The following is a 9,971-nucleotide window of genomic DNA, read 5'->3' on the forward strand; positions in this document are numbered from 1 at the left end:
AATGGTTATAGTTCAAAAAGTGTATATATATAGAATAAAAAATATTTTGACAATCAATGTAAGTAGGTTCAGTCTGAACATCTCAGCGTTGGTTTGGAGTTAATAGCTTAAACCAGGGGTGTCAAACTCATTTTAGCTCAGGGGCCACATGGAGGAAAATATATTCCCAAGTGGGCCGGACCGGAAAAATCATGGTATATATAACTTAAAAACAACAACTTCAGATTGTTTTCTTTGTTTTAATACGATCAACATACAACATAAAGCTGGAGCCTGAGGACAGTGTGTCCAAAATAGTACAAGCACAACATCACTATTAATCATAAAACACGTCAAGTTTATTTGAAAATTCTAAAGAAAAAGAACACACAAACACACAATGCCTCAGTGATTAACAGAACTGTTTCACAGATCACAGAACTATATCAGGGTGTCATTTCTCAGGCAGAAATGTAGATAAAAATAATGAAATCCTGTTCCCCAAACAAGTGCAAGAACCACAGAGTCAAGAATATGTTAAATATGCAAATAAAATAAAAACAATTAAAAACAATAGCACATCAACATAAAAACATATAAACATAAAGCTGGAGCCTGAGGACAGTGTCCAAAAGCACAACATCACTATTAATCATAAAACACCTCAAGTTATTTGAAAGTTCTGAGGACAAAGAACACACAAACACACAATGCCTCAGTGATTAACAGAGCTGTTTCACAGATCACAGAACTATATCAGGGTGTCATTTCTCAGGCAGAAATGTAGATAAAAATAATGAAATCCTGTACCCCAAACAAGTGCAAGAACCACAGAGTCAAGAATAGGTTAAATATACAAATAAAATAAAATCAATTAAAAACAATAGCACATCAACATAAAAACATATAAACATAAAGCTGGAGCCTGAGGACAGTGTCCAAAAGCACAACATCACTATTAATCATAAAACACCTCAAGTTATTTGAAAGTTCTGAGGACAAAGAACACACAAACACACAATGCCTCAGTGATTCACAGAAGTATATCACAGATCACAGAACTATATCAGGGTGTCATTTCTCAGGCAGAAATATAGATAAAAATAATGAAATCCTGTTCCCCAAACAAGTGCAAGAACCACAGAGTCAAGAATTGGTTAAATATACAAATAAAATCAATTAAAAACAATAGCACATCAACATAAAAACATATAAACATAAAGCTGGAGCCTGAGGACAGTGTCCAAAAGCACAACATCACTATTAATCATAAAACACCTCAAGTTATTTGAAAGTTCTGAGGACAAAGAACACACAAACACACAATGCCTCAGTGATTCACAGAAGTATATCACAGATCACAGAACTATATCAGGGTGTCATTTCTCAGGCAGAAATGTAGATAAAAATAATGAAATCCTGTTCCCCAAACAAGTGCAAGAACCACAGAGTCAAGAATAGGTTAAATATACAAATAAAATAAAATCAATTAAAAACAATAGCACATCAACATAAAAACATATAAACATAAATCTGAAAGCGTTGCTCAAACTCCCGTAACAGTCCCGTTATTTTATCTTTGAACCGCTTCATGTCTGCCACATGTTGGGTCGCGCACACATTTTTCAGACAGGGGAAGTGAGCTGCATCACCACCGGCAAGTTGCGTCTCCCACAATGACAGTTTCAACTTGAAAGAACGTATGCTGTCATAATACTGCGTGACAACTTTGTTGCGCCCTTGCAGCTGTTTGTTCAAGTTATTCAGGTGCTCTGTAACATCCACCATAAATGCAAGGTCCTGCATCCATTCTGCGGAATGAAATTCTAACACTGGTTTGCCCTTTTCTTCCATGAACTGTTCAATTTCTTCTCGTAAATCAAAGAAACGCCTCAGCACAGCACCTCGGCTTAACCATCTTACCTCAGTGTGGTATGGCAGGCCATAGATGTGGTCTTTCTCTCTGAGAAGGCTGTCAAACTGACGGTGATTCAGGCTTCTGGATCGGATGAAATTAACAGTTTGGATGACCACCTTCATGACGTTATCCATCTTTAATGACTTGCAACACAAAGCCTCCTGGTGCAAAATACAGTGAAAAGTCAAAAAATCACGTCCTCCATTTGCAGATTGCACTTTCTCTCTGAACTTTGTCACAACGCCTGCTTTTTTCCCCGATCATTGAGGGCGCACCATCTGTAGCCAGGCTGACAGCACGGGACCAGTCCACTCCGACCCTGTCCAGCGCGCCCGACGAGTGCGGTAAAAATATCAGCTGCTGTCGTTGTATCTGTCATCGGCACCAACTCCACGAACTCCTCGGTGACGGTCAATGTGTCATCAACTCCCGCGGATGAAAATGGCCAGTTGTGCAACATCTGTAATGTCCGTGCTTTCATCAATTGCAACCGAAAACGCAATAAATGACTTTACTTTTTGCTTCAACTGGCTGTCCAAATCCACTGAAATATCGGAAATCCTGTCTGCAACTGTGTTTCTTGTCAGGCTGATATTTGCAAAAGCCTGCCGCTTTTCAGGGCACACAATCTCCGCTGCCTTCATCATGCATGTTTTTACAAATTCACCCTCACTAAATGGTTTTGAAGCCACTGCGATTTCATTAGCAATGAGGTAGCTAGCTTTCACTGCAGCGTCACTGATGTCTCGGCTGTGAGTAAACACAGACTGCTGTTTCTTCAGACCCGCCAACAGTTCATTCACCTTCTCTCATCTCCGCTGTCCTTGAAAGTTGTCATATTTGTCGGCATGAAGACTCACATAGTGGCGACGAAGGTTATATTCTTTCAGCACTGCAACATGCTCTGAACACACCAAACATACAGCTTTCCCATTCAATTCAGTGAATAAATAGGATGACCATTTTTCTTGGAACACTCTGCGTCCACTTTTCTCTTTTTTGACAGAGACATATTGGGGCAATGAGGGTGCCAAAGCACATAATGTTAAAAGTAGAAGCCGTAATAAATATCGCGGGCAAAACAAAGTAGCTCATTGGCTGCACGTGCTTGACCTACTTGCTCTGCCCCGGTATAAACAGTTTGCTTGCTTAACACAATTGCTATTGCGCCATCCAGTGGACGCAATTGGAACAGCTGTTTATTTTATTGAAAAATTGCAGCGCATTTTTATACTTTACAAAATTATTATTATTATTATTATTATTTTATTATTTTATTTTTTAAATAATCTCGCGGGCCGGATTAAACCCGTTTGCGGGCCTGATCCGGCCCGCGGGCCGGACGTTTGACACCCCTGCTCTAGGATGTTGCCAGTGCTTAGCTCCATTCCGTTTATTTTTCAATGGTGAAAAACTCCCCAGTCCTTAATGATAACAAGCATACCCATAAAATGATGCAGCTACCACTATGCTTGAAAATATGGAGAGTGGTACTCAGTAATGTGTTGTATTGGATTTGCCCCAAACATAACACTTTGCATTCAGGACAAAATGTTAATTGCTTTCCCACATTTTTTGCAATATTACTTTAGTGCCTTGTTGCGAACAGGATTCATGTTTTGGATTCTTTACAGGCTTCCTTCTTTTCACTCTGTCAATTAGGTTAGTATTGTGGAGTAACTACAATGTTGTTGACCTATCCTCAGTTTTCTCCTATCACAGCCATTCAACTCCGTAACTGTTTTAAAGTCACCATTAGCCTCATGGTGAAATCCCTGAGTGGTTTCCTTCCTCTCCGGCAACTGAGTTATGAAGGACGCCTGTATCTTTGTAGTGACTGGGTGTGTTGATGCACCATCCAAAGTGTAATTAATAACTTCACCATGGTCATAGGAATATTCAGTGTCTGCTTTTTTTTATTTAGTTGCCCTTTGTGAGGCATTAGAAAATCTCCCTGGTCTTTGTGTTTGAAATTCACTGCTTGACTGAGGTACCTTACAGATTGTGTGGGGTACAGAAATGAGGCAGTCATTCAAAAATCATGTTGAACACTATTATTGTGGGCCTCCCGATTGGCGCAGCGGTCTAAGGCACTGCATCGTAGTGCTTGAGGCATCACTACAGCCCCAGGTTCGATCCTGTGTCACAGCCGGCTGTGACCGGGAGACCCATGAGGCGGCGCACAATGGGCTCAGCGTCATCCGGGTTAGGGGAGGGTTTGGCTGGCCGGGATTTCCTTGTCCCATCGACTCCAAGATTCTCTGGTCTGATGAAACCTAAATTGAACTCTTTGGCCTGAATGCCAAGCTTCACCATGATTCACCATCCCTACAGTGAAGCAGTGTGGTGGCAGCGTCATGCTGTGGGGAAGTTTTTCAGTGGCAGGGACTGGGAGACTTGAAAGATGAATGGAGCAAAGTACAGAGAGATCCTTGATGAAAACCTGCTCCAGAGCGCTCAGGACCTCAGACTGGGGCGAAGGTTCACCTTCCAACAGGACAACAACCCTAAGCACACAGCTAAGACAACGCAGGAGTGGCTTTGGGACAAGTCTCTGAATGTCCTTGAGTGGCCCAGCTAGAGCCCGGATTTCAACCTGATCTAACATCTCTGGAGAGACCTGAAAATAGCTGTGAAGCGACGCTCCCCATCCAACCTGACACAGTTTGAGAAGATCTGCAGAGAAGAATGGGAGAAACTCCCCAAATACAGGTGTGCCAAGCTTGTAGCGTCATACCTAAGACTCGAGGGGTTAATCGCTGCCAAAGGTGAAGCAACAAAGTACTGGGTAAAGGGTCTGAATACTTATGTAAATGTGATATTTCAGTTTATTATTTTTTATAAATTTGCAAGAATTACTACAAACCTGTTTTTGCTTTATCATTATGGAGTATTGTGTGTAGATTGATGAGGGGAAAATTGTAATCCATTTTAGAATAAGGCTGTAACGTAACAAAATGTGGAAAAAGTCAAGGGGTCTGAATACTTTCCGAATGCACTGTACAAAATTATGTGGACACCCCTTCAAATTAGTGGATTGGGCGATTTCAGCCACACCCGTTGGTGACAGGTGTATAAAATCGAGCACACATCCACGCAATCTCCATAGACAAACATTCCCAGTAGAATGGCCTTACTGAAGAGCTCATTGACTTTCAACATGGCACCATCATAGGATGCCACCTTTCCAACAAGTCAGTCCATCAAATTACTGCCCTGCTAGAGCTGCCCCAGTCAATAAGTGTTGTTATTGTGAAGTGGAAACGTCTAGGAGCAACAACACGAAGTGGTAGGCCACACAAGCTCACAGAACGGGACCGCCGAGTACTGAAGCGCGTAGCGTGTAAAAATCGTCTGTCCTCGGTTACAACACTCACTACCAAGTTCCAAACTGCCTCTGGAAGCAATGTCAGCACAATAACTGTTCATCTGGAGCTTCATGAAATAGGTTTCCATGGCCGAGCAGCCGCACATAAGCCTAAGATCACCATACATCATGCATCGGCATCGGCTAGAGTGGTATTAAGCGCACCGCCATTGGACTCTGGAGCAGTGGAAACGCGTTCTCTGGAGTGATGAATCACGCTTCAACATCTGGCAGTTCGACGGATTAATCAGAGTTTTGTGGATGCCAGGAGAACGCTGCCTGACCCAATGCACAGTGCCAACTGTAAAGTTTGGTGGAGGAATAATGGTCTGAGGCTGTTTTTCATGGTTCGGGCTAGGCCTCTTAGTTCCAGTGAAGGGAAATCTTAACGCTATAGCATACAAAGACATTCTAGAAGACTCTGTGCTTCCAACTTTGTGGCAACAGTTTGGGAAGGCCCTTTCCTGTTTCAGCATGACAATGCCACCGTGCGCAAAGCTAGGTCCATTAAGAAATGGTTTGATGAGATCGGTGCGTAAGAACTTGACCTGCAAAGAGCCCTGACCTCAACCCCATCAAACACATCTGGGATGTATTGGAACGCTGACTGCGAGCCAGGCCTAATCGCCCAACATCAGTGCCCGACCTCACTAATGCGCTTGGAAGCAAGTCCTTGCAGTAATGTTCCAACATCTAGTTGAAAGCCTTCCCAGAAGAGTGGAGGCTGTTATAGCAGCAAAAGGGGGACCAACTCCATATTAATGGCCATGATTTTGGAATGAGATGTTCGACGAGCAGGTGTCATCATACTTTTGGTCATGTACAGTCGTGGTCAACAGTTTTGAGAATAACACAAGTATTGGTCTTCACAAAGTTCGCTGCTTCAGTGTTATGAGATATTTTTATAAGCATTCCATAATTATAAGCATTCCATAAGTGTCAAAGGCTTTTATTGACAATTACATTAAGTTTATGCAAAGAGTCAATATATGCAGTGTTGACCCTTCTTTTTCAAGACCTCTGCAATCCGCCCTGGCATGCTGTCAATTAACTTCTGGGCTACATCCTGACTGATGGCAGCCCATTCTTGCATCATCGATGCTTGGAGTTTGTCAGAATTTGTGAGTTTTTGTTTGTCCACCCGCCTCTTGAGGATTGATCACAAGTTCTCAATGGGATTAAGGTCTGGGGAGTTTCCTGGCCATGGACCCAAAATGTCGATGTTTTGTTCCCCGAGCCACTTAGTTATCATTTTTGCCTTATGGCAAGGCGCTCCATCATGCTGGAAAAGGCATTGTTCGTCACCAAACTGTTCTTGAAAGGTTGGGAGAAGTTGCTCTCGGAGGATGTGTTGGTACCATTCTTTATTCATGGCTCTGTTCTTAGGCAAAATTGTGAGTGAGCCCACTCCCTTGGCTGAGAAGCAACCCCACACATGAATGGTCTCAGGATGCTTTACTGTTGGCATGACACAGAACTGATGGTAGCGCTCACCTTGTCTTCTTCGGACAAGCTTTTTTCCGGATGCCCCAAACAATCGGAAAGGGGATTCATCAGAGAAAATGACTTTACCCCAGTCCTCAGCAGTCCAATCCCTGTACCTTTTGCAGAATATCAGTCTGTCCCTGATGTTTTTCCTGGAGAGAAGTGGCTTCCTCGCTGCCCTTCTTGACACCCTTCTTGACACTCACACCTGCCTGCTGCCATTCCTGAGCAAGCTCTGCACTGGTGGTGCCCTGATCCCGCAGCTGAATCAACTTTAGGAGACGGTCCTAGCGCTTGCTGGACTTTCTTGAGTGCTCTGAAGCCTTCTTCACAACAATTGAACATCTCTCTCCTTGAAGTTCTTGATGATCTGATAAATGGTTGATTTAGGTGCAATCTTACTAGCAGCAATATCCTTGCCCGTGAAGGCCTTTTTGTGCAAAGCAATGATGACGGCACTTGTTTCCTTGCAGGTAACCATGGTTAACAGAGGAAGAACAATGATTTCAAACACAACCCTCCTTTTAAAGCTTCCAGTCTGTTATTCTAACTCAATCAGCATGACACAGTGATCTCCAGCCTTGTCCTCGTCAACACTCTCACCTGTGTTAACGAGAGAATCACTGACATGATGTCAGCTGGTCCTTTTGTGGCAGGGCTGAAATGCAGTGGAAATGTCTTTTGTGGATTAAGTTCATTTTGTTAGGCTAGGTGGGGACTCAGGCGCAGAGACGGACACACAGAGGGTGAATTAAGATGTTGTTTATTCAGCGTGTTTTGGCAGAGAGAAGTAGTTCAGGGTGGAGCAGCTTCAGACCGGGGTAGGAGCTGAGTGGGGTGGAGAGCCAGTAGCACTGAGAGCTGGATGACGAGGATATCAGACAACAGATGAGCAGGTTGCGGCGTGGGAGTGGCAGGCAGGCAGGCAGCAGGAACAGACGGGATCTGGTCGAAGGAGAGACAGGTTACAAACGTGGCAGAGACAACTATAATGCTGAGAGGGTAACAACTAAACTGAGATTGCTGTACGGAGCCAAGTTACCACAGGTGGTGTAGGAACGAACTGGCGCTGGAGAGGTGGCCAGCCCGGGTAGATAACTGCTGGTTGATTGGTGACAATGAGCTGCAGCTGGATGTAACTGAGCAGGAGAGAGAATGGCCACGCCCCCTGACCTAGATCCTCTGACTGGGCTGCACAGCGGGAGGAGACAGACACAGACAACACACACAGGGAAAAAGGGAAAAGGAAAACAAGTGGGGACAGGAACAACAGTGCCGGACCGTAACACATTTTCATGGCAAAGAGGGACTTTGCAATTAATTGCAATTCATCTGATCACTCTTCATAACATTCTGGAGTATATGCAAATTGCCATCATAAAAACTGAGGCAGCAGGCTTTGTGAAAATGTATATTTGTGTCATGCTCAATACTTTTGACCACGACTGTATATATACATATCTACATAAATTACATCGTACCCCTTCACATCGACTCGATACTGATATGCTGTGTATATAGCCAAGCTATCGTTACTCATTGTGTATTTATTCCTCATTTTATTTATAATACAATTTTACTATTATTTATCTTTTTTTCTGTATGTATTGTTGGGAAGGGCCCGTAAGTAAGCATTTCCCTGTTAGTCTAAACCTGTTGTTTACGAAGCAAGTGATAAATAACATTTTATTTGACATCCTGACTTCGCAGCTAGCACCAGGACTCGAGCCGAACTCGGTTTAGTGAAGGCATGATCGGCTGACAGTCAGTGCCGGGTGTCGTCAACACCATGCCAACTTTGCTGGTTTGGGATACGGTGATAAGAGCTCCTACCGATCAAGGCAAATACATGGCAGTAGTCTCGTGGGATTCAGAGAAATGCGCATGGAGTGGTTGAGGGTCGAGGCGCTCAATGTTCCAAAGGTTTTCCTTCACTCTGTCGTCATCCTCTAAAAAGTAACATGTAAAGTTATGTCAGGTAAAATAACGTTAGCTAGCTAGCTAAATTGCTCGATAGCCAAACTTCATTTCTACCAAATTGAGTTTTATAACATTGACTGTGTGTTAGCTGTTCGCAGAATTTGGTGATCAAGCGAGTTTTTAAGAATGAATTCAAAACATAAAGCTAACATTAACGTTAGCTAGCTTTCCTAACGTTAGCTGACTGACAGTGGCACTAACGATAGCTAGCTAGCAAGCCTTACGTTAACATTAATTTACCTAGCTGGCATTGTGTATTAGATATATATAGTGAACATACTGTAGCTAGCTAATTAGACAGTAAGCTAGCTAGCTACATTATTTAATCATATTCATATTCCACTGTTTTGTTGTGTTGAACATTTCCCTTATCCATAGCTAGCCAGCTAGGCTAACATTGGAAAGCTTAACGTAAGCCTTCTGACTTTAAGAGTAAGTAACATAACGTTAGCTATAGACAATGATAAGTGGCTCACTAGTTTCATAAACCACCAAGTGTAACTTCACTTAACTAGCTATCTACTACATAGTCAGTCATCCACATGCTGTCTGCTGTCTCATGTTCTGTCTTGTGTGCAGAACGGACACTAGCCCAGCTAATGTTAAGTTAGTACAGTAGCTGGCTAGCCATTTGATTTGTCTCAACATTAACTTAAAGCTGCGTAGTCCTTCAAAATGTGTCGACTTCTCTCTGTTAGTCTTTTATTGTGCCTACACCGATGTCTTCTATCCTCTGAGTGAGTTACTCTATGAATATTTCAGCAAGTGTGTATAGTTAGGCAGTTGCTTCTCTTTACAGAAGAGTTATAATGTTACAACCAATGTTTCCTCCATTTTTTCAGCACTGAGCAAATTTCAGGCCAGCTGAGTGCAACTTCCAGTGCGCGTTTACTGTGAACACAAAATAAAATGCATTATTATTCCCATACCATTATTACAGAGAATCTGACAAATTATGCTACCCTCTGCCTATTGGCTACTTAACTTATTCAAGCCTGTCTCAAAATACAACACTGCCCATGTAAGACAAAAAAAATCTCTTTACCTGACTCACTTTTCAAATGAATGGTAGGAAGCAATCACTCCCCTAATGCTGACTACAAATGATCTATAACTGGGCTAATAACTCACTAATTAGCAAAGGATACGAACAAAATGTGCACGTGGCTACATGCAGCTCTCGTTTTGATCTCAAAACAAGCGCGTCTATTCACTTTCGCTAATGCTCAGTCCAGTTCAAAG

This window comes from Coregonus clupeaformis, chromosome 9, assembly GCF_020615455.1.
Source record: "Coregonus clupeaformis isolate EN_2021a chromosome 9, ASM2061545v1, whole genome shotgun sequence".
In the NCBI taxonomy this organism is placed as follows: domain Eukaryota; kingdom Metazoa; phylum Chordata; class Actinopteri; order Salmoniformes; family Salmonidae; genus Coregonus; species Coregonus clupeaformis.